This window comes from Heterocephalus glaber, unplaced genomic scaffold (assembly GCF_053883595.1).
Source record: "Heterocephalus glaber isolate CG9 unplaced genomic scaffold, H.glaber_assembly_v1.0 deba00000621, whole genome shotgun sequence".
In the NCBI taxonomy this organism is placed as follows: domain Eukaryota; kingdom Metazoa; phylum Chordata; class Mammalia; order Rodentia; family Bathyergidae; genus Heterocephalus; species Heterocephalus glaber.
Window position 1 is genome coordinate 7,195,186 of NW_028258153.1, and position 25,008 is coordinate 7,220,193.

The window sequence follows — 25,008 nt, forward strand, 5'->3', positions numbered from 1 at the left end:
GTGGACTAGCACAAACAATCAATGAATGGGATCTCTTCTTATTAAAAGGCTTCTGCACAGCAAGAGAAACCACCAGCAGTGTGAAGAGACAACCCACAATGTGGAAAAAAATCTTCACCTGCTCTTCCTCAGACAAAGGTCTACTATCTTGAATCTAGAAAGAACTTAAAAAGATCAGACCTCCCAAATTTAAAGACCCAATACAAAAATGGGCATCTCAAATGAACAGACATTTCTCACACAAAGAAGTAGAAATAGCAAATAAATACATGAAAAAATGTTCAACATCATTGGTCATTCGAGAGATGCAAATGAAAACAATGCTGAGATTCCACTTCACTCCAGAAGGAATGGCTGCTATCATGAAATCAACCAATAACAAATGCTGGCGGGGCTGTGGGGAAAGAGGAACCCTGCTCCACTGCTGATGGGAGTGTAGACTGGTGCAAGTGCTGTGGAAATCAGTATGGAGATATCTCAAAGAACTAGGACTGGAAGTCCCATTTGACCCCACTATTCCACTGCTGGGGATCTTCCCCAAAGAATTAAAAGAGTTAAAAGAATCATACCACAGTGATATATGGGCACCCATGTTCATAGCAGCACAGATTGTGATAGCTAAAACTTGGAAACAGCCCAAATGCCTATCAACTGGAGCCTGGATAAAGAAAATGTGTTTTTTCAAATAAAATGGAGTACTACTCAGCCATAAAAAATGAGAAATTAGAGACATTTATAGCTAAGTGGATGCACATTGAGGTGATACTCTTAAGTGAAATAAATAGGACACACATGTTTAAATACCGAATAGTTTCTCTGGTGTGAGAAACTGAAAGTGTAAATAAGGACTAAATGTATAATAGGTAATGTGAAAGAGGAAGAAAAGGGGCAAAGGGGAAGGAAGTGGGAGGGCTAGGGGAAAGGATAGAAGGGAATGGGATTAATATGAGAAAATGGAAAAATAGGAACAAAATCTTTGTAAATAGGGAGGAGTGGAGGGGTTGAAGGGAGGGTTGGGCAAGGGTGAAAAATAAGAACCAAGAGAGATTATGTAAAGGTGCAAATTTCCAATGATGAATGTCATTATATTGTATACCTAAAATGTACCAATGATTAGAATGAATAATCGATAATGTAAAATAGGAAGAAAAGGTCCAAAGGGGTAGGGGTAGTGGGAGGGGCAGGGGAAAGGAAAGAAGGGAAAGGAAAAATGCTGAGAAATGGAAAAAATGGAAATAAAGTCTTTGTAAATAGGGAAGGGTGAAGGGCATGAAGGGAGGGCTAGGAATGGGGAAAAAATAAGAACCAAGATGCATTATGTAAAGGTACAGTTCCCAGTGAGAAATGTAATTGTGTTGTATACCTACAATGTACCAATAAAAGAATTTAATTAAAAAAAGGAAAAAAAGGCTATGTATGTTATTATTTGTTTATAGGACATTCTGTAAGAGGTGACAAATAGAACACACACAACCAGATAGATGCCAAGGGCTAAGGACGAAGGGAGGTGTTTGTGGACTATAAAGAAGTATGAAGGAATATTTTAGGTGAGGAAAATGTTCTGCATCTTGACTATGAAGAAGATTTTACAACTACATGCTCTTGAGAGCATTTATTAAGATCTACACCTAAAAGGACAAATTTTACTATATGGAAATTATATTAATACATTTGACCTTAGAAAAATGTTTAAAAATATGCAGATACAAAGTTTGATGGTGTTATGGTCTGCCCCTGGGGGTTGCAGGGTTTTGGACCTCATGGTGGTAATGATGGTAATCTGAGGACTCTCTCCCTACCTCTGGAAATTTCTGAGGGCTCCCTCATATGGGTGCCTGAATCTGTGTGGTCACCACTGGAACTTGAGTTTGTACTGTCAGGCCAATAATTATTACACCAATAATTCTTACGCTGCAGTAGTGGGATCCCAGATTCTGTCTCTGAGTTTGCACTTGGCCTCTAGCCAGTGCCAGAGCCTTTCTGCCCTAGAACTTGGTGTCTGGTCCCTGGTGCTCTGAGCTACTTGATCATTTTTTTCCTTAGTGTTCTACTTTTCTATGGTTCTCTGAATTTCTTGAGTCCTTAGATGCTATGGCTCTTTTAATTCTTATACAAAGTCATTTTCTTTGGATGGGATGTCCATGTTACCAGGGTAATGGGGATTAGATAGATGAAGCAGGGCTACTACCTTGGTATTCCTAGAACATCCACCATCACCACTGACTTCCACGCCTGTGCTATGTCCAGCATTCCATGTTCTGCTCCCATTGCAGATTCTCCCCTTGAAATCTAGCATCTCTTAGCATGTTCTGCCCACACACTCCAAACTCATCATGCTTGTTTCTATATCTGAACTTCAAGTCTGGACACAATTCAAGTTCTTTTCCCAGGATATTCCTAACCTATGAAAATCAGCACTGTAAGGGAATGGATAAGCTGGGATAATAGTTACCTTCAGAGGGTCAGAATAAATAGCTCAATTATAGTTTTGGTCTAAAACCCTCTTTTCCTTAATTAAGATCTTTTATCTTCTAGCAGCTTTTACCTATAATTGTCATTCTTCTCCTTTGACACCATGCCGAGTAAATCTAATGCCTCTTCTATGGGATAGGACTTCAGCTCTTTGAGAGTAATCATGTTTACCTGGGATTTTTTTTACATAGACTGCCTTAGCAAGAATTCTGTACCTTCTGGGGGTCCCAAATCAAGAACCTGCATGCATGAAGGACACAGGAGGAAGAGAGAAAGAGCTGGTTCTCAGAGGGGACTAAACAGAGACTTCCATACCACACTGGAGGAAGTACTTCCTTTGTACTCTGGATCTTCCTTTTCTCTCATGCAGAAATGTCCAAAGAAACAACTGAGCATTCCCATGTTTCTATGGACCAAAAACCTCTTTGGCATCAGGGTACCATCAGTGAATTGATACTGCTCCATGGCATTACTGGCACTTTGTTTTGGGAAAAATATTTCTATACTTTGGCTCCAAAGTGATAAAGCATCTCCTAAAAGTATCAGCTAGGGCTTGATTCTGCATAGAAGGCCAGAGGGAGAAAATCTGATTTTCATGGAAAAAACATCCCAGATACATGGGGAAAGACTCAAAAACAAAAACAGAGAAGCATAGTGTACCCAGCTCTGCTCAAAGCACATGGGAGTTGGCACTGTGCATAGTTCTGGTGTTCAATCAAGGTTGAAACATAACCCAAACATTGGCAAGTCCATGGGCCAACTCCCTACATTTCTGGAATAGATTTACTGAGAATTAGAAATACATTTCTTCCACTACAACTTCTTTTATTCTTTACCACCCAGACTGCCTTTTCTCTCAAGCGCTGCACAAGACCAGTCCCCTTCCAAGCACAGCCATTTGGTCTGAATACAGATGGAGATCCCCCTTGTTTCCCCCTCCAAAACTCTTGGAAGAGGACCCTGTATTTATTTGGAAGAAGAAATATTTTTGAGTCACTATGGGTGGAGGGTGACACCCAAGAGTATGCTCAAATAACAAAAGATGCCTTCAGAACTGCTTTGTGTGGGACAAGGAAAGGAATTTGTGTTTCTTTTGAGATAGGGAAGTGGGGTGAAAGAAAAAGAAAAGAAAAGGTGGCCAGGGGTTTTCAGGAGATATAAAAGACTTTAGAGGTGATCCTGACTCCAGAAATGCTTCATATAAGATATTAAAATCATAAAGTGATTGATGGGAATGGCTTTGGAGTGGCAATGCCAGAAAAGGGGCTGTATATTGTGCCTGAACTTTAATGGAAAAGGTCAGAGACTGCAGCCAGACTGCAGAATCTGAAGAAAACCTGAGGCTAAGTTACATTTGTTTCCTTATTTATTTTTCCTGTTGGTCTGGAACTCCTTCCTTTGGGGGCTATATTTTCCTTTGAATTTCCAGTGTCTAACATGCTGCCTAAAACCTGTAAGTCTCTTAATCAGGATGGGAAGATAGATTTGTAGTCAAATCTAATTTTATAAGAAAGGGAAAAAGATAACTGAGCATGCCATAAGAACTTGAGACAAAGTCTCAATATTGATTTCTTGTAAAGTTTTCTGGTTTATTAAAAGGAAAATGGAGTCAGATAAATCTTTCTTTAAAGCTGCCATTCTTACTGAAAGAAGTCTAGCCCAGGTGAATTGGTCTAGACATGTATCTGCCCCACCAAGCCTGTCCTATACCCCTAACTTGGTACCTCAATACACTATCTAGAATCATGCAAAGTTAGAATTGAGAAAGGACATTAGAAATCACTTAGAGATAATCTGAACTGTGGACCTTCTTAATGTCACTTAACACTTTCTATTTTTGTTTTATAAAATGCCTTTTACCTTAAAATGAAGCCTCTTAGCCTGTCAATATAACTGTGTATTCCACACGGAATAGACCCTTATTAAAAGCGTGAAACATGATTGGCATAAAATTAGTGCTGGAAAGTGCCTTGAAATGTTTTACAAGAAATAAATATTACTTCTTCAAACCACACTTGCTTCCTGGTAAATCAAAGGCCTTTTTGTTTAGTTGAGCACCTCCAATGAGGATATGCAAAGCAGGCTTTACACTCAATCTTGGGGTAGGAGTTGGAGAAAGCCAAACTGGTGTTCTAGGGCAAGGGTTAAAGGTGATATGGGAAGGAGGAAAAGAGACGAGGTTGGAGGTAGAAATGCAAGCGAGGACTTGTGAGATGGGAAGAGGGTGAAGGGTGATGTGGTCAGGGAAATTGTGCCATGGCAATGGCTGAGAGTCAAAACAGAGGTTGCCCATGTTCTCATGATGCAAACTGAACTTGCCCTGTTTTCACTTCCTGTAAGTGTTGAGCTGAATTTTTGAGCAGAGTGGCTCATTTCCCCAGGAATTCATAAAAAACTTAGAGGGAGGGAATTGGACCTTTAATGGAATGTGGAATGGAGTTTTAAAGATTTCTACCAAGAGCTTAAGGAGCAGGGGAGCCACAGAGGACATCTGAGACATACAAGATTTAACATCATAAGAATTCATGTACATATACACACTAGCTTCTTGAAATGGGTATATTTTGAAACAGGATAGGGAAAGAGAAGTCATAGACAAATTGTCAAATTTCTTTCTTTCTTTCTTTTTTTTGCATGAAATTAGAAAGCTTTTTTTTCCCATTAAGCTTATTGATACATTTTAGGTATAAAATACAGTTACATTCATCATTGGGATCTTGTACCATTACATGAGTATCGTGGTTCTTATTTTTTCCCCTTCCCTTGCCCTCCCTTCACCCCCTCCACCCTTCCCTATTTGCAAAGACTTTGTTTCCATTTTTTTTCTTTTCTCATATTTTTTCTTTTCCCTTCCCTTCCCACTTCCCCTACTTCTTTAGACCTTTTATTCCTATTATACAATATCAATTATACATTTTTAAATTACAGTATCAAAATTTAGAGTACATTAGCACAGATTTTACGGAATTTAAAAGGATATAGAAAGCATATTACAAAAATCTTTTTTGAAATAAATTTGACAACTTCTAAGAAGTACCTTGGAAGACAAATTAATGAAACTAACTCCGGAGGAAATATAAAATTTGAATAGCACCTATTAAAGAAAGTATATTCCTAGCTTGAAAACCTACCTATATGACAACAGCAGTCTCATATACATTTTAACTGATAAATTATATCAAACAATTAAAGCAGAAGAAAGAAGGAACACTTCTTCCCTCATTTTAGGAACTCAACATTGTGCTAATCCTAAAACTGGATAAAGATAATAGAAGAAAAAAGTGTGAACATAGATAAAAGTTTGTTTAACAAAACCAACTATTAGAAGTCAGATCTGACAGTATGTAGAAAGTGGTTTTATTATAGGGATGGCAGTGTTGGTTCAGCATCGGAAGATCCACCCCCATAAGTTATCATTTTAATAGAGGAAAGGAAAAAACCATATGATCCTGTCAGTAGTTGCAGAAAAAGTATTGGACTAAATTCTACAGATGTTCATGGTAAAAGGTATCAGGAGACTAGAAGTAGAACAGAATCTTCTAAACAGATAAGACATGTACTCCATACTTCCAGGAAAAATGCCTTATATGAATGGAAAAGATACAATGCTTTCTCCCTAAGGTGGGGAACAAGGGCAGATATGCCTGCTCTTCACCTGTCCATTAAACTTTGAAACATAGGCCCAAACCACAATAGTCTGGCAATAAAAAGACACCATTAGCATAGGATTGGCAAGGTGGAAATAAAATCTTTATATGTAGATGAAATGTTCATCTACAGATTAAATACTAAGAAATCTCTAGGTGCCCCTAGAACTTGTATTTGAATTTAGCAGAATTAGAAAACACAAGGTATATTTAACAATTCAAGTCTATGTATATTTGCTATAAGTGAAGAATTGGATATTGAAATTTAAAAGTTATGTAGGAGTACAAAGGACCTAAAAAGTAAAAAGAAAAAAAAAAACAGTGTTGGAAGACATTTATTACCTAATTTTAAGACTTCCTCTAAAGGCTACAATAATCAAGGCAGTGTTGGAGTAAGGAAAGACATATAGATCAATGGAATAAAACAGAGAATCTAGAAATAGAACCACACATACATGGTCCACTGAGTTTTGAAAGATTATTTAACATTAACATTTTACAGAACATAAACTCAGTTCAAGAGCAGGGGAAAAGATAGTGTTTTTAACAAACGGTACTAGAACACCTGGTATTTGTCTGTACAAAATTAACCTCAAACCTTTATTTCCATACATAAAAATAACTCAAAAGGATCTATGGACCTAAATATGAAAGACTAAAACTATAAAACTTTAAGAAGAAATTATAAGGGAAAATGTTCATAAATTTAGGGTAGCAAGAATTTCCTAGGATACAAAAAACATGATGTACAAAAGAAATAAATTGATAAATGAGATTCCATCAAAATTTAGAACTTTAAATCACATCATTAAGAAAAAGAAAAGTAGTCCTTAAACGGGCCATATTTATAATACGTATAACCTATGACCAGAATATATAAAGAACTCTTACAGCTCATTAATAGACAACCCAATTAAAAAGTTGACACAAGAAGATGATAAATAGCCAGTACAGCACAAGGAAAGGTGTGCAACACTAGAATCAGAAAAATACTAATCAGTACAATAACAAGATTGTATTATACACTCATTAGGGAGATGAAGTTAAAAGTTTTAAAAGAAAAAATGTCAGCTTAGGTGTGAACCAGTTAGAACTTTCTAATACTGCTAATGTGAATGTAAAATGACAAAACCATTTTGGAAAACAATATAGAAATTTCCTGTATTACTGTTAAGAACCAACAGTTCTGTTCTTAAGTTTTTACTTAAGGGAAATGAAAACACATGTTCACACTGGATTTTTACATACAAGTTGACTATCACTTATCTGAAATTCTTGAGATCAGAAGTGTTTCAGATTTTGGTTTGAAATTCACTTGATCTGCAAAGAGGATAGCTACTCCTGTTTTTTTTTTTTTGGTTCCTGTCATATGGAGTATTGTTTTTTCACTCTTTAACTTTCAGTCTATGAGTTTCTCTTTGAATTAAATGTGTTTCTTGTATGCAGGATATTGTTGGATCTTGCTTCTTGACACACTCTGCCAGTCTATTTATTTGGTTGGTGAATTGAGATGATTAACATTGATGGTTATAACAGATATGTATTGACTTATCATTGTCATGACTTTTTCTTCTGTTGGATTCTCCCCCTTTGGATTTAATTTCTAGTTGCACCTGATGGATTCATTCTGCTGGGCTTCCTGGGTTTGTAATCCTTGTTGTTTTTTCCTAGGATATTGTCTAAAATTTTTTGGAGTGCTGGTTTGGTATTCGTGAAGTTCCTAAGGTGCTCTTTGTCATGAAAGTATCTTATTTCTCCATCAATTTTGAAAAATAGGTTTGCAGGATACATCAATCTGGGTTGGAGGCTGTTTTCCTTTAGGGCTTGAAATTCATCACTCCAAGGTCTCCTTGTCTTGAGGGCTTGTACTGAGAAGTCTGCTGTGATACTGATGGACTTTCCTTTGTATGTGATTTGTTTCTTTTCTCTAACTACTTGTAGAATTTTGTTCTTCTGTTGTGTTTCTGGAATCTTAACAATTATATGCCTATGTGTAGATGTTTTTTGATCAAGGCTAGTTGGAGTCCTATATGCCTCACTTATGTGTATGTCAGGTTCTTTTCCCCTGCCTGGGAAGTTTTCTGCCATCACGTCTGTGAACAGTTATTTTATGTCATCTGCACTGTCTCCTGTTTCTTCATTGACTCCAATCAGTCTTATGTTAGTCTTCTTTGCATCTTCTAGCAGTTGCTGGATTGATTTCTCATGGTCTCTTACTATTTTGAAGCAATTTTTCTTTTCCTGGTCATTAATTGCAATCTTATCTTCTACATCTGAGATTCTGTCATCACATTGGCTCATTCTGCTGTGTAAACTTTTAATGGAGTTTTTAATCTCCTGGAAATCTGTTTGCATCTGTTTTATGGATTCTGTTTGTTTCCTATGTTGGGATTCCATCATGATCCTCAGCTCCTCTATTTTTTAACTCTGTGTTCTCTCTAGATTTATTAATTTTGCCTTGCTCTATAGACACAATCTCTGCTGTTATGTGAGAAATGATTTCTGATTTAATTTTTTCCAGATCCTCTTTTGTGGCCAGTTCAGGGAGTCCAGTTGGTTGAGTATCAGAGTGTTCCATCTCATTTCCCTTTGGGGTTGCTTTAGGTGATTTGGAAGTCTGGTTTTGAGACTAGTTTATGTGTCTTCTCATTTGGACGGGGCAGAGAGAGGTTTGCTGTTGGTGCCAGCATGGCAGCTCACCTCCTCTGTGCTGTGGGGGGTGGTGGTACGGTGGCCTGGAAGCCTCCTCCTGGGCATTGGGAGCAGCTCACCTCCTCTGTCCTGGGGGTGGTCCAAATTGTCAAATTTCAACTGTAAAGTACAAACCATCAATGAATCCCTGCTTTTCAAGCACTTTTTGTCTTTCTCTAGTACAGTTTTGGGGATGTTATTATTGCACAAGAGATCTCAATGCCGTGGCCAGAGAGTGCAGATCACCACCCATGTGAAGTTAGGGAACTTGAGGAAAAAGATGGCAGCAGTAAGTAAAGACTTCTACAGTAAAGTTGATGAAAAGCTTTCACCTTTATACACCCAAATAAGCATAATATGTGGCACATGCACCATCAATCTTGAGTCAGGAGCAGAGTGAAATTCAGAGATTTGATGTGGCTAAGGTCATGGGTGAGTATCAATGCTATGATAAGCTATGAAGCAATCTTTACCCAGATGGCTTTATTTTGAAAAGACTTTCTAGAAGATAAAGTTTCTCTGGTTTTTCTGGTGATTAGATATGCCACTAGGTGTTTTTTCTGATATGCCTGATGTCTTTTACTCATATCACCCAGAGCTTAATGAGAGTGTTTAGGCTTAAATTTTCCTTCGCATAAATGATGACAAAGACAACAAGAGCTCCCAGTGCTTTAATGAAGCCAGTGCACAGGCAGGAGTATATGTTAAGTTGTTATTTTTGCCAGCCTTCCCTGCTTGTGGTGGGACTTCTGGCTCATAATGTCACTTTAAGCTTTCTTATAAGTTAGACAATGAAAAATTTATTTCTGTGTTCATTCTGATGAACAAAATGGTAACGGTGTCACTGGGCAGGATGGGGCCAGAGCAAAAAATAATGTAGAGCAAAAAAGGGCAAAACTTGGCAACATGCTTGGTTGGTGTCTAATCAATGGTCTTTAGATGGTCATAAATCATGTGGCTTTCTTCTTCCATCTTGTGACTTTAGAGACAAAGTTGTCATATTGTCCTTCAGTAAGACTGGGAGGTCTGCATTTTCAGCTACATCAGAACCTGCTGGCCCCATGACAATCCCAGTATCTATCTTCTTTAGGGGATTGATTCCATTCTCTGTCACAACAGTTGTATCCTGTCTCCAATAGCCACCACAACAAACAGCTTCTCTTGGGGGAATGTCTAAGATTTTTGGATGGATGGTAAGACCTCATTCAGCCATCTCTTACTTATATTCTTCAGTGTCATGCTGCTCACCACAGCAGCTTTCTAATCCCAGTTGTTAACTTGCAGCATTGAGGCATTTTGCAGTGACTTTCATCACCTCACTGTTGGCTCAAATGCTACCCATACTCTTAGCAATAGCTTTGGTTGTGTAGGAACAGTCACTAAAATGTATAGTAACTTTGATCCCAGCTCTCTAATCTTTGGTAACTGCATCAGCCACTGTCAACTAAGAAAGATCAATCATTGATAAAAGCCCATAAAATGAAATGGGGAGTGGGAAAGGTCATGGTAACTGTGTCAAGGGAATAGGTTTTTGGGAACTTGGAATGTAGAGAGGACAAAAACCCAGAGGCCACTCCCCAGGCCATGAGGTCCCTTTATACTGTATGAAACAACTTGTCCAGGGGCTGCTCCAGGCCATTGATGATGACAATGTTTCACTTCACCAAGGTTATCACTGTGATGAACCATTTGTCCTTGTGATCATTGTCTCACATATGGAGAGCTGAACTTTGATGGTATGGATTCCAGCCTGGCCGCTTTGTAGGCTCGTTTTCTAATTTTCATCCTATCACCCAAATGACCCTAGAGAATTTTCAAGGGTAGTTTCTAAGGCATTTCCAACCACAACTTTCTCAATGATGGAAAGGCTTTTCTGTTCTGGTTTGAACTCAACTCAGTCACACAGTATTATTGTCATAAATAAAGAGGCCCAGATTCCAGAGCTGTGGGCAAAGACTTGGTTTGACTGTTCTTCATTGTGTCAGCTACACAGATCTGATTGTCAAACCACAGATGGATCCTTCTGAGAGTCAGAGTGGCTGTCTTCACCATGCACATGGTGAGGTAGAACAAACTCTCTACCAACTCTAGGTCCTTCACTGGGCAGTTATGTCAGGCTATCTGCTTTCTGTTATTAGTAAAATGACAGTGACAGTGTGATGATGAAGAAATGAAGGCTGATGAATGTGGTTGCTCCTGCCACAATATAAGCACAGAGTGTGAGCTCAGTGGCCACAGATGTCCTCCTATTTCTAACCCCTTAAGCCAGTGAGGCAATCTGTCCAGTGATTGTGCCAAAGCCTGTGTTTGGGACAATGCCATTGCTGTGTCTTCCAAACATTTCGTGGAAGTGAAGCCAGTACTCTTTGTTTCCAGGGGAGTGTCCTAAGCAAAGTCACAAGAGCAAGATTGGGGCTTGGGCCTCCCAGTGAGAGATGAATTTTCTCCTCTACCTCCCTGAGAAACCAGCAATCTGATACCCATAGGGATTTCATCTTCTCCTTTAATCTCCAGTGTGTACTGACCTCCAGCTGTCTGCAGGGGTTGCACTCTTCTCACATCTCAGATAACAAGAGCTTGCTGAGAAATACTTTTACCGAAGCTGACCTTGATATTGGTACTTTTTGCCTCTTGGTGACAAGCAAAGATCTCCACAAGCAGAGCAAGCACAGAGCCCATGTACACATTGCCAAGGGTGGCTGCTGGAGCTCTGAGTCCCAAAAGCAACCCTGCACGGGAAAGTCATAAGTACCACTACACTATCTGCTGAGGACCTTGGTAATCTTTGATGTTCCATCTGGTGGCCTGAGGGTGTTGGACTTTCCCAAACAAGGATTTTTGTAGCTTTCATGCTGCGTGAATATTACCCCTCATTTCTCTTCGAATTCCTTATTTGCTGAATTTGTGGTCATACAGGTTAAATCCTTTTTTAGGCTCCCATTTCTGGTGATTCTTTTTGGGTTAAAGGCAGTTGTTCTTACACCCTCTGTACTTGTCCTTGCTACTTCTTTTTTTTTCTCTACATCTGAGCTGTACACAGAGTAAAATTTTGTTGCTGTCTAGGCTGTGATATGAATGCAGTGAGTGCCGGTGGATGGAGGTTGGGCACAGGGTCCTGGGTGGCAGGAGGGCACAGCTCCAATGTGTGAGCCGTACTAAGGGCTATGAACCTAGAGGTCCAGATATAGGAACTTGAGGGTCAACATTGGCCTGGACATCATGTTGCCATCTTATATTCCATTTGGTTCAGCACTTGTTCTTTGTTTTCTGTTCATTTCTGTTCTTATTTCTGTTCATTTCCTATGTATTCTACCAGATTTAAGGACTCCTGTGGGCAGTCTGTTTATTTCATCAACATATTCTCATTACACAGGAATTCAAAATAAATATTTGTTGAATGACTAAATGGCCTTACAATTTAGGATCTGAGTGTTTATATCTACCATTTAGCAGATTAATGTATCCACCGACTGGAGGAGATAAAGACTGAATGAATGGATTTCATAAAGCAGAAGGCTTGAGACAGGTCAGCAGTTCTCAGCTGGGGTTGTTGAAATCCTTGCAGGGAATAAGATGCACAAGTCAATCTAAGCCTCAGCTTATGCATCTGTAAGGTCAGGATGGAAGTATTTACCTCTTGAAGTTGTCAGGATTCAATGAGATAATGCATAAAGAGCATATTCAGTTATTTCTGGTATGTGGTAAGCACTTATATGTAGTTGTTAATATTACAATTAATAGTCATGATTAAAGAGTATTAAGTCCACCAGCATCCTCAACACAGCCCTGTGGATGGAGTGCTGTTTACAGCTTATGATGACATTTTTGATAGTTTTTGATTTTGGAAGGCTCACATAGGGGTATTTTAATTTTGTCTTCTCAAAAGAAATAATCATTCACATCACCCTTTTTGGGACCCTTTCAGTCTCATGACATAGTCATCTCATTACCCTACATATCTAGCAACGTATAGTATATGGCACACAGAGAGCTCAATACATGTTTCAGTGAATGAATCAATGAGTGATTCCTGCTCATAGAGGGCATTGACATTGGAACTTGTTTCACAAAGCATCCAGAATCAGTGGTGACTTGTAGTGATGAACCTTAACCCTAATGGTGCTTTAGAGACCTTACTCCTCAGAAGTTCCCATTATGCTGTGGTTCATGTAATCAGTAACCATCCCCTTCCTTAAATCTATTTTAGATTGGGATCTGGGAGCAGCCTCCATGCAGTGAAAGGCACATTCACCATCAGATCTGTCCTAATTAACAGTTGATCAAGCTAGGCTTTGGAGAGATGTCTGATGTAACTCTCATTAGCTCCACAAGAAATGCCATGATCAATTTTAAGAGTTGAGCTGATGTGGCTTATCAAGGGACCTTAGCCGCTATGACGCCATAGCCTGGCTTGATGCCCTTGGCCAAAGCCAAGTGTTGGGTGGGCAGTTTGGCTCTCTGAAGAGCCTGCCTGGCCCACTCTGGTGGTATGTGTTAGGACAGCAAGAATGCATTGCCTAAGCTAGGAATGTGGACCGTCTCAGAGGACTGGCGAAAGAGGGGGATAGAGGGAGGGAACTCTGGTTCTGATGGTGATCAAGAGAACAGGTTGTTCAGAAGGACATGTAAACAGTCCTTGGTTCCAGCATTCCTGCTGTTATCCACAGTTACTCACACTCAATATATCTTGGGCATTGTTTTGGGAAAGGCAAAGGGTGGAACCAAACCAGGAATAGATGGCAGGGAATTTTCAGATCTAGTGTGCTTAGGTGCAAACTTGACCTTGGAATAAGGTGAGTGTGACTGTGGTTGCCATCACCTAGAGAGACTTTTATCCTTAGACTTTGGAAAGAGGACAACTCATTCCAAGTCTTTGATCCTTGAGAAGGAGAAAAGGGGAGGGGTAATTCTTTGGTTTGAGGCACTTGTAGGAGGGCCCCTATGGCCAGATAACTTTAAAGCCCATCCTCTCAAACAGACATGTCCTGATTTGTTGATTAGAAAGAGACCGGAAGTGCTATGTCCTCCTCATTCAAACCTTTCCCTATCCAGGCAAGAAAGACCACCAATAATCTCATCCTTGCTCCTCTGCTGGTTGGTAATTAATTTTAGCACATGGAACATTTTTAATCTGAACAGGCTCACCTCACTGAGTAGGAATTTAGCTTGGAAGGCAAGGCCTCAGGGCTGTGAAATGTTTTGTAGAAAAGGCAATGCTATGGGGTTCCTCTACTACCAAGCACCCATCCCAATGGAGGGAACAAAACTATCTTACCAGAGTGACTCACCCCGCAGGTGGCTGGATATGAGCCTCTGATACTGTGTGTTTGCTAGTATGAAGAAGTTACTTTTCCTCTTTGCTTAGCCATGCTAACCTTCTGACACTTCTAGAATATGGCAGACCTTTTCCCCAAACTTTGCAAAACTGGCAGTTTTGCATTCTTCAGGTCAGCATTAGCTTCTCAAGTGAACTTCCTTTACCACTCTATGGCTGAAGCAGGTTTTCCGGCTCTGCCTCCCCCACATGCTCATTCCTTTAAAGCTTTCTGTGCAGCACTATGATGATTGCACATATGTGTTGTGCACTTGGTTATTGTTTTTAGAATGTGGTTGTGTGAGGTGCTGCCCACCTTGTTCATGGATGTATTTTCAGGGAAGAGACAGACCTAGTATGCTTAAAATATTTGCATCTCTCTTATATGTACTTTAGTGCTTTGGCAATTTCTGGGGATGCACATCAGACACAGTCTCTTAAAACCTAAAGCCTATTTGGAAAGATAGAAATTTGTCACTAGTGTTTGTAATATGTGCTTTGAGGGAGAAAGAACAGGATGCTGTGTTAGGGTAGCCCTAAACAGGCCTGCAGAAGCTAGAGGAGGGGAAACCCAAGAACTGAGATCTGAGGAAGTAGAAGTTAGCTACAGAAAAAGGGAAATAGTTCTTGCACAGGGAATCACATGTGCAAAGGCTGGGAGGTGGGAAAGATGAGGGCCTTTCTGAGGACATGAAAGCTGTGTAGCAAGAGTCAAGAGGCAGATGGCTCTCGATGTAGAAGAACAGACAGTAGGACAACACAGCAAGCCATGGAAGTCATACTAAAGTTGGGTTTTATTCTGTTGTAAATGCAGAGATGTGGGATGAGTTTTAGGTAGAGAGAGGTGTGACTAGATGGTCATTTTTGAAGGATTACTCTACTTTTTGGGGAGCAGGGAGTTGGAAGGGGTAAGAGCAAAGGCAGGGAAACCACAGAAAAGTCACTGCATGGTCCAGCAGAGCAGTGAGGGCCTGGCCTGACAATGAAGATCAGGAGAATGGCTCCTTGGTATTTAGGGATGGAGTCTGAAGATACTTGCCTGACTATATAGGAAAGGAGTGAAGACGGGGAGTTTGTTTAGAGGTGGATGGTAGAGATGGGTATGAGGCTCCTTTCCCTTGGATGCCTGCATGGGTGGTGATGCCATTCAGTGTTGAGTGAGCCAGAGGGAGGAAAGGTACCAAGTACATCAACACTAACAGGCCATCCTTCCTGTTCTCTTTTCCTAGGAGAACTCCAACTACCTAGAGACCCAGAGCAAGGTGCCATCTTCTTCAAGTTTCCTCTGAACCCCTATAGTACCAGCAACAGGCCCACAGCCCTTTGTCTATATGGACATTGCTCTACATTGTCTCGTCCAAATTAGTCTTGTCTTTCCAAATGGGTGGCATGTTTTGTTTGTCCCAGTGACCACTGAACCATTGAATGGCTGAATACATGGCAGGTGGTCAGTCTTCTGGGCCTACTGAGGACCACCTAAGAATTTCCTGGAGAAGTAGGGCAAATAGGATATATATATGAATATATATAAGAATTTATATGATAACATATTTCTTATATAGGAAGTATATAGGATATATATATATATATATATATATATATATATATATGAATGAGAGAGAGAGAGAGAGATTTAGTTTGAATAATTGGCTCATCAGATGATATGGAGGCTGATGAATTCAAGTATCACAATGTAGGCCAGCAGGCTAGAGACCCAGGAGAGCCAATGGTGCAGATTAAAACTGAAGGCTATCTTCTGGAGAATCCTTTCTTGTTTAGGGAGACAACCATTTTTGCTCTATATAGGCCTTCAACTGACTGGATGCACCCCACCCACATTATGGAGGGTGACTTGCTTTACTCAAAGTCTGTGAGGCAAATGTTAATCTCATCAAAATACCTTCAAAGTTGACCCATAAAATTAACCATCACAAGGAGTGAGTGGTGTTATGGAAATCATAATCATGCTGTTAGGTCAAGTGGGAAAGTCAGGCTGTGGGTCTGTGATCTCTTGGATTTCATGGGTGCACATACTGAAGCTGAAAGAGAAATCAGAGACCCAGAAAGCTGGGTTTCCTAAGGTACCCAGCAAGATCCTGTAAGACCCAGGAGTGGATCTCAGGTGTGTGAGCTCCTGGGTTTGTTTTTTTCCCACTGCCTCTTCCATTAGACAGCATGAGTGTGTAATTGTGTGCTTCTGGTTGAGGACCTGATACTTTCTTGGAGCTGTGGATTTCTAGATTTTAACTTGGAGATTATAAAACACAGTAAAGGGAGCTATTTTTCCTCCAGTTGTATATTTGTCAGGGAGATTCAGAAAACAGCAGTTTGGGTTGGAATATAGATAAAGCATGATGCAGCTTAGGCCGTTGCCTAACAGAGTCACAGGACTGAAGTAGCTTCGAGGCTGGACACCTGGACTTGTGTGGTCAACATAAGCCCAGAGGGTAAGGTGGAAGCCTGTCAGATGGAAGAGAAAGGCAAGTTTTAAGATCCCAACAGGGGTCACTTCAGGTTAGAGGTCCTCTCCCATCACTAGGCCTCACACAGTTTCCGGGAGCAGAGTTCTGGCTCAGGGTGAGTTTAGGGTTTCTTGTTAAGTGTCAGGAGATTATACAGGCCTTGGAATTTAAACTAAGGTGCTTGGTACACACTCTGGATCTGGGAATGGCATGTGAAACTCTGTTCCAGGCAAGGTAACTGGGGTATGGAGATTGAGCCCAGGGTCCAAGCCTTGGTTTTAATTTATTTATTTCTGCTTCTCCTCTTTTTTCTCATTCTTCTCTTCTCCTCTCCTCCCCTCTTCTCTCCTCTCTTCTTCTCCTTCTCCTTTTCTTTCCCCTTTCCTCTATCCCCTTCCCCCACCCTTCCCACTCACTCCCCCCCCCCCCCAGTCTTCCTCTCTCACTCTCTCATGGGCTGGGAAGAGATGACTGGTATGTGCTGCTACTATGTAGGCATCAGAGTTCTGCACATGAGGGTAAACAGCAACTGGATCTGGCTCTCAGGGGATGATCACTACTCTTTCAGAAACTCACTGGGCAATGAGATTTCTAAGCAGGTGGTCTCCTCTTTCACAAAACACTTGATACAGCAAAATTTAGCATGATATCTATGGGCAATGCTTTGGCAGATACTGTAATGGGATTTTCTGTGCATAATTTCAGTATTTGTCAAGGCAGTTGAATTAGACCAGTTATACCCACATGATGCCAACCACCCACATGGAAAAAAGCAATTCATGTGTCCTTTTGGCCTACTGACATTCTAGGGAGCAAAATTTCTCCAACTTTCAGAATCCATGACACAGTGGTAATTGGATTCATGGTGCTTTCTTTCCTCTAACACTGCTGTATGTCTTGGTCTCATTTTCTTAGTTCAAGAGATTTTGAATTTATCTAAGTGGAAAGAAATTGGGAAACCCACAGTCATCACAAATGAGAGCTATGGAGGCAATGCAATTGTAGTCACCTTTTCACAGACCCCAGACCAATAAACCATACCCTACTGCTGCATTTCAGAGAATACCAAATGGATAAATGCATTTGGTCCTAAGACTCTGGATGGTGGCAAGCATGGAAACCTGCAGATGTTGCTAATTTTTAAGTGTAACAAATATTTGGAGCTGGAATCCAAACATAATCCCTTCTTCATATGTGTCAGAGCACCCATGAGAAATAAAACAAGTATCACCTGGGGAAAGGGCAAAAGCCTGAGTAGGGAGAAAGGTAGGCTGGGCCCAGGCTCCAGTGCTCCTGACAAACAAAAAAGAAGACACTGACACCTTAATGGGTAGGTGGAGGATGAGTTGATTTTCTTTTCCACTATTCTTTTCCACCCACAGAATTACTCAATAATTGGATGAAAGGAGTTCCATAGATGCTATGGATTTGGAATTTTGGAAAAAAATATGATAGGATTCCTTGGAAAATTTGGAGATGTGTGCAGATTTTTTACGAAGGCACTGTTGGCCTGTCCAACAGGGAAGTTGAAGGGTGGGCACAGTGAAGGGTGGTAGCAGCCCCTAATGTTGGTAGCCAATATTGGTGCATATTACAGAGTGTGAATCCTGTATATTTGCCCTGGACAACCTTCTCTCTTAAGCCATGAATGGATTCCAGAATGAGAGGTGTTGGTAGATAGCAACATAGAATTCAAAGCAGAACTTTCCAGAATTGGAGTTCCTTTCTTGGTGGAAGGAGGTAGGAAGGTAAAAAAATCTTGCCCAGAATTGCAAAAATACATCTGTGAGAAAGGAATTCCAGATACAAATATCTGAGCAGTAGAGAGAAGGCTGTGAAAAATTAGCATTTAGTGTAAACCTGGAGCAGAAGAGAGAACTGCCAATTTGTTGTGTACTTGACCAGGATTCACTACTGGCTGACTGGGGGCTTCAAGATGAGGAGTGATGGGAAGTGGGGCAGAAAGGAGATTGTTTTTTAAAAAGAAGCCAGTACAATTTAGGGCTGGAGAAAAATATAGTTGTAGATCATTGAGGGGCAGACAGTGACTTTCTTGTAGATGCTGATGAGACCATAGCTATAAAGAACCTAGACAAGAGTTTGTGCTCCTGGGATGACAGACTCAGGAAAAAAAAAAAGCAGAAAAGCTCTTTCTGCTTTGCTAAGGAATAGCCCTTTAGGATTTTCTGGTGGTCTATTCAGCATAAAAAGGAAAAGGCAGGGAAAAAGCAGAGAAAGAGAGATAAATGTTGTCAAAGAAGAAGATAAAGAAATGAGAAGTAGGATTCCCAGAGCCCATCTTGTCTATGCATTCAACGTCTACAATAGGGTGATATGGGAGGTGATGAGAAGTGACTTTGGCTTCTATCATTTTTTGGGTAACTGTATTACAAAGATTAAAGAAGGGAGGAGGTTTATGTTAGAGTCAAGATTGTCCTCATTGCTTATAGTATGAGCTTAGCTGGCATCTCTTTGGGGGCTGGGGAAAAGGTGCAGAGGTTGAGCTTGGGTGAATGTTGAGTTAGAGCAAATATCAGAAAGGTGTAATTTTGAAACACGCTTGGGAAGATAACCAGAGAAATCCTAAGTTATCTTTCTTCATTTAATTTTTCCCCTAGTGTCCACAGGAGGCCCCCAGATGGAAGGGCAATTTTGGGGAAGGATAGGATAGGAGAAAGGATCAGCACTAAAAAGGAGTGGGGCAGACTGAACTCCACCATGAATACCTTCTGATGTCTTGGCTCAAAAATGTCTTCTCTGAGGTCTTTCCTCTCCCATGGCATGTGGAGTTTTCCTCATCCAGCTATTCTAGATACTGTAAGGAGTGTTGGCTTTAGAGAGAACATGTTGTTCCATCCAGAAAATTCTGCTAACAATCTCAGCTGCACTGGCTAGAATATGTGTCCCAACCCCCGCACCAGGGCTAAAATGGCTGCTGCTGATCCCTGGGGATATGGTAAAAGCAGAGGTTCTAAGCCCCCCACCCCCAAGATCTTGACTAAGAGACTTGTGGTCCTAAATTAATATTTAATCAAAGCTATCCTGATGCATTTGATGTGCAGTCTGTGTTGGAAACCTCTGTGGTTTGGGATATTGCTCAGAGTCAGGGTCACTGCTTTCTAGAAGTTTTTGATGTAAAACAGATAACATTGACTTAGCATCTGCAATACTCTTTTTTTAAAAAAAATTATTTTATTGATACATTTTAGGTATACAATATAATGCCATTCATCATTGGAAATTTGCACCTTTACGTAATCTCTCTTGGTTCTTATTTTTTCCCACTTCCCCTGCCCTCACTTCAACCCACCTGCAATACTCTTAAACCACTGTAAATAATGGCAGTAAACATTGGACAAATATGTAAGATTTAAATATAGTCATGGAGTAGATTAAAATGAAAAAGTTTGTGTTATTGATATGTCACAGTCATTCTGGATAATGACAAAATATGTAGGTATTTAATTGAAATAAGGCTTCTCTTTTAGTCTACACATGAAAACCCCTTTCCCCAACCCCATTTCTTGTTTGTTCAATTTTCAATGTAGTTTCTTTCAAAGCAGTTCCTAGGACAGAATGGCACAAGCCTTTGCCACATGAGAGGGATTCTTGATAAAATTAGAACTTCAGAAACCCGTGTAATAGGAATCTTGCAGATTGTGAGATAATATGTTTGTGTGTGTGTGTGTGTGTGTGTGTGTGTGGGTGTGTGTGCATGTATGCCTATGCCATGTATGATGAATTTCTGGAAGTTTACCTGAAATGTCTTTACTCCCAGAATGTAATATAATAAACAGAAGTCAATGTATGGGTTTATCATCAACATGTAGACCAAACCTGCAGGATCGGCAGCATGGATGATGAGGGCTGGGAGGAGGCCAGTGAGAGAAACGGGAAAGGGAGGAGATGGGTTCCTCCATTCAAAAAGGTAAGAAGTGGATTCCACAGAGAAAGTTGATTTTGTTAGCTCCTCAAATAGTTCAGCAGGTCCACAGAGCAGCTTCCCCAAAGCTGGAGATGGTGTTTGCCTCACACCAGTTGTTTGCTTGGTAAACTGAACAAACTGAGGGTGTTGAAAGAGAGGGGTGTGAGCAATGCCTTTGGCTGACAGCACTTTCAGAAAAGCTAAGAAAACAAGCACATAAACTCTAAAACTCTTTCAGGTTTTGTTTACTCAGGCAAAAAGGAGTCCAGACTATCGGCATCAGTTGAGTCTGACGAATAGATACAGCTGACCTGGCAAAATCTGGTCTGCAGCCCTTCTCCTTTGACAATAGGTTGCTTAGTGTAGCTGTTATCTTCCTTCCCAAACCCACTCTTCTCTCCCCCTCCTACACACACACACACACACACACACACACACACACACACACACACGCCTGTACACCCTTCCCACTTATTCTTTGTTTCCTTGTGCATATATAATTTTACTTTTTCATCTGATTTATTTGTCTTCCATCTCAGGGAACTAGATACATTAGTTTTATTGCTCTTCAATGATTCCATGCAAGCAAATCTTATCTTTCCGAAGAATCAGATCTGTATATTATGCAACTGCTCCTTTTATTCCCTTTTCCTTTTCCTTCTATCCCTCTGCTCCCTTCTTCCTCCCCTTTCTTTTTTTCCTTCTCCCCTCCTCCCTCCCTCTTTTCCTCATGCCCTCCCCACCTCTTCCCAAGATCTGCCTGGGTAGTGCCGAGCCTATGTTGAGCTTTCATTCATTGTTTCATTCCCTTGAGAAAATGTCTTCATCCAGTACTTACTATGTGTCAGTCCCCAGGATAAACTCTGGGGATACAGAGATAAAAGCTACACTCTTTGCCTACAGGTTGGTCACCAGTCTAGGGGCAAAGATCTCAGGTTCTAGACAATCAAATTATATATATACAATTAGTGGAAATTCAGGGAATCTCCAGTGTTGAAACTTAGGGGTTTGGAGAGGAGTAAGCTGGAAAGATGTTTGAAAGGAGATTTTAAAAACCAACAATGGACAAAATGACAGAGGCAACCAAGTATGACCAAGGGGCTTGCAGGTCCCTATTCAGGTCTCTAAAGATTTTTCTAAAAGACACAGAGCTCTCCATAGCGTGGGCTCCACAGAGGCTGGGAGAGGGCTTCTTTACTCCTGTGGTGGCTCAGACTTTGGAAGCAAATCTGGCCACTCAATCCTAGTCACCTGTGAATCTTTTTTCCCCATTAAGTTTATTGGTATGTTTTAGGCGTACAATGCAGTCTCATTCATCACTGAGAACTTGTACTTTTCTGTGATATATCTTTGTTCTTGTTTTTTCCCCCATCATTGGGAGCAGATTCTTTGTAGCTTGCCTTGGGTTCAATGTGCCTTCCAAATCAAGAGAGATTTTCTCACATTGTCTAATTTCTCTCCTCTTTGCAAATAGTTTTCTCCATGATTAGATAAGAGGTAGACTAAGGGAAAAGTTAAAAAGAAGCAGGAAAAGTAAAAGATCCATTTAACACTCCTTCAATAGAAAAAAATGAGCAAAATCATCAAAGGAATTAAATATGATTAAGAATAGGGGATGAGCATTTGGAAAAGGTAGCTTTTCCCATGGCACAGAGTCCTTGCTTAATATAGAGATGCTCAGATGAGGCTTGGTATGAGACAAAATAGATAGCTTTGGAGTAAAGTGTTTAATTTGATCTGGGAATGGAATGTACCTGTATACTTCCTGTTTCACAGAACTGACATATTTGCAGTTTGTAATTCATTTACTTAGGATGAGGACAAAACAGATCTTGGCATTTACAGAAAGTTAAGGATGACAGTTTCCCCACTCACACCATAATCTCCTCCCTCCTCTCTCTGTTATGTATGGTTGGGGCATCTTTCTGAGTTTCAGAAGTTTAGGTTACCATATATCTATTTGACTGATACTGAATGAAAAGGACTGGCTGTGGATGGAATCATTAGTTGGATTCTTGTTTGAAAAAATGGCAAAAGTTTCAAATGCATGGTGCTTGATGTACAATGGGTTCTGTCCTTCCTAGACAAGAACACATACTTTGTGGAGCTGCTGTTGCAGACAGACCCCTCTCATGGGTGAGGTAGAGAACCTCAGGGCTCACTACCCACATCAGTGGAGTTGAGGTTTTGAGACATCAGGAACACATTAGACACAGTTGTGAGTATTAAAAGCGATCTGTGGGAACTTATCTCTCAAAATATGGGAAAAGGAAGAAACTTTACAAGATAGGGCCTATAGGCATTTCATAGGTTACAGGCAATATAATATGAAGAATTCTTTACATCTTTCCAAGCTATGAATTTTTTTTTTTTTTTTGCACCAGAGATCGAACTCAGGTCCTTGTGCTTGCGCAGCAGGCAGCAAAACCATTGAGCTAAATCTCTGGAATTTTGGTGGGCTGTCCTCTGTTTATTAGGGAATCCTCCACCCTTCTTCAAAAAGAGGAAGTAGGCTTATGTGATTACTAAAAAGATTCAAACTACAAACAAAGAAAAATGTTTTCACTCTTAAAGAAAAGGATGAGTGCACTAGACTGCTCAATATCTGTTCTTGGTATATTTGCCTTCATTTCTATTTTACTCAAGTTAAATTCTACTAGGTCATTATGTCTTTTGAAATTCTATTGTGTTGACATGTTTAATTACTTGGTCATTACCTTGAACTTGAATATCCATTCTGTAAACAGAATGTGTGCCTACATTGTGCCAGGCATGCAAGCAGGGAGGGATAAGAATTCAGGTCTCTTTATTATTATTTTTAATTATTTTTTTGAGGCAGAGTATCACTACATATCTCAGACTGGCCTTGAACTCACTATGTAGCCTGACCTCAAACTCATGGCACTCTTTCTGCCTCAGCCTCTTGAGTGCTGGGATTACAGGTGTGAGCCACTATACCTGGTCCAGGTCTCTTTAGGTGAGTCAAATTGATAACCTACCAATCGAGGCTCCTGAAGCTAAAGTGTGGACCTACCCTTCCTTGTGTTCTAACCAGCACAAGGCAGTGGGATTGATCCAGAGAAACAACAGGACTATTGTCAAGGAAGATGGTGTGTCTTGGAAGTATATCTTTTGAAACACTGGATTTTGAAATCCATATCCATATCACATATCATATCCCATATCACAATCAACAATCACTGTGTTTCATTTGAGACTCAACTCCAGGCTTCCAAGATGGTAGCATGTTTTCTATGGGAAGGGGAATCCAGAAGCCTTCACCACTAACAGGGATTTCAACTCAGCAAGCCAATGTCATTACTTTTCTTTATAATGACAAAAGTTATGAAATCACTGTGGAACACTAGTCTGAGGTTCTCTAAGATACATGTTCTATTACTTTGAAGCCAAAGTGATCCAGAGAAAGCACTCAAAGGAAGAGAACATAGTCAACTTCTTCCCCAGCCTGTAGTGGGGGATCTCTTTGGATGTCATTGCTGTGGTAGGTCACAGTATCCACTGCGTGTGAGTATTTGAGAGAAAGACAGAGTCATAGTGCCATAATTTAGCTCTTATTGTGAATCCTCAAGTGCTCCAAATATTTTAGCCTTAACTGTTGAGCCTGCCATTTCAGAATCTGCCTGAGCATTTTTAGATTGTAAGATGAAGTATACTTTTTAGAACTGGCTTCCTAGACCTGGTGGGCAATGCTTCCTTTGGTTTTTCTCACCATCCTTTCTTTCTGGAGTAGAAGGGACCTAGGTGAGTGACAATCCACATTTTCCCAGACCGTATGAGGAATTAATGATGAGTTCTGGGATTGGGGGAGGTGTTAGCAGAAGACCCCACAAGTGCTTCCGAAGACTCTGCTGCTTGGGCACAGATAGGGGTTGCTGCTGGGCAGAACTGTGGAGCCCTCACCCTTTTTCTCATGCTATCAAGCCCATTTGAGAATCCTGCCCCAGTCCCTGGCCTAAGAGGTAGAACTGTATATAAGGAAGAGTGGGTGGGGCTTTGTGGGAAAAGTAATTTTTTAGTGACCCTAGTAGGCTTTCTAATTTCTCAATAAGACTTAGTGAACTAGAAAGTGCCGTCCAGTATTCAAGGAAGCTTAGGGGCCACAAACTATAGAATTTCATGAAGAATGTAAATTGAGGCCCAGGGAACGGAAATGGCTTACCCAAGTCCACTCTGGTGATTAGTGGCTTCTTTCTCTCCACACGAGGCTGTGCCCTTTGGAGAATCCTCTTTGGGGATTTTGGGGAGGGGTCATTATGATTCGTGGTCTTAGTCCTAACCCAGAGAACATTTATCCTACTTTGTTCTCAGCAAAGTAGGACTCCTTGGACTCTCTTGCTACACTTCAGCCATCTTTTCACCACCCTCCACTGAGAAAAGAACAAAATTTGTGTGACCCATGAAAAATTGCACTGCAGACAAACCCAGTCCCAACCTTTCCCTGCTTTGTTCCATAAGCAAACTTGAAAGCAGTTTTCT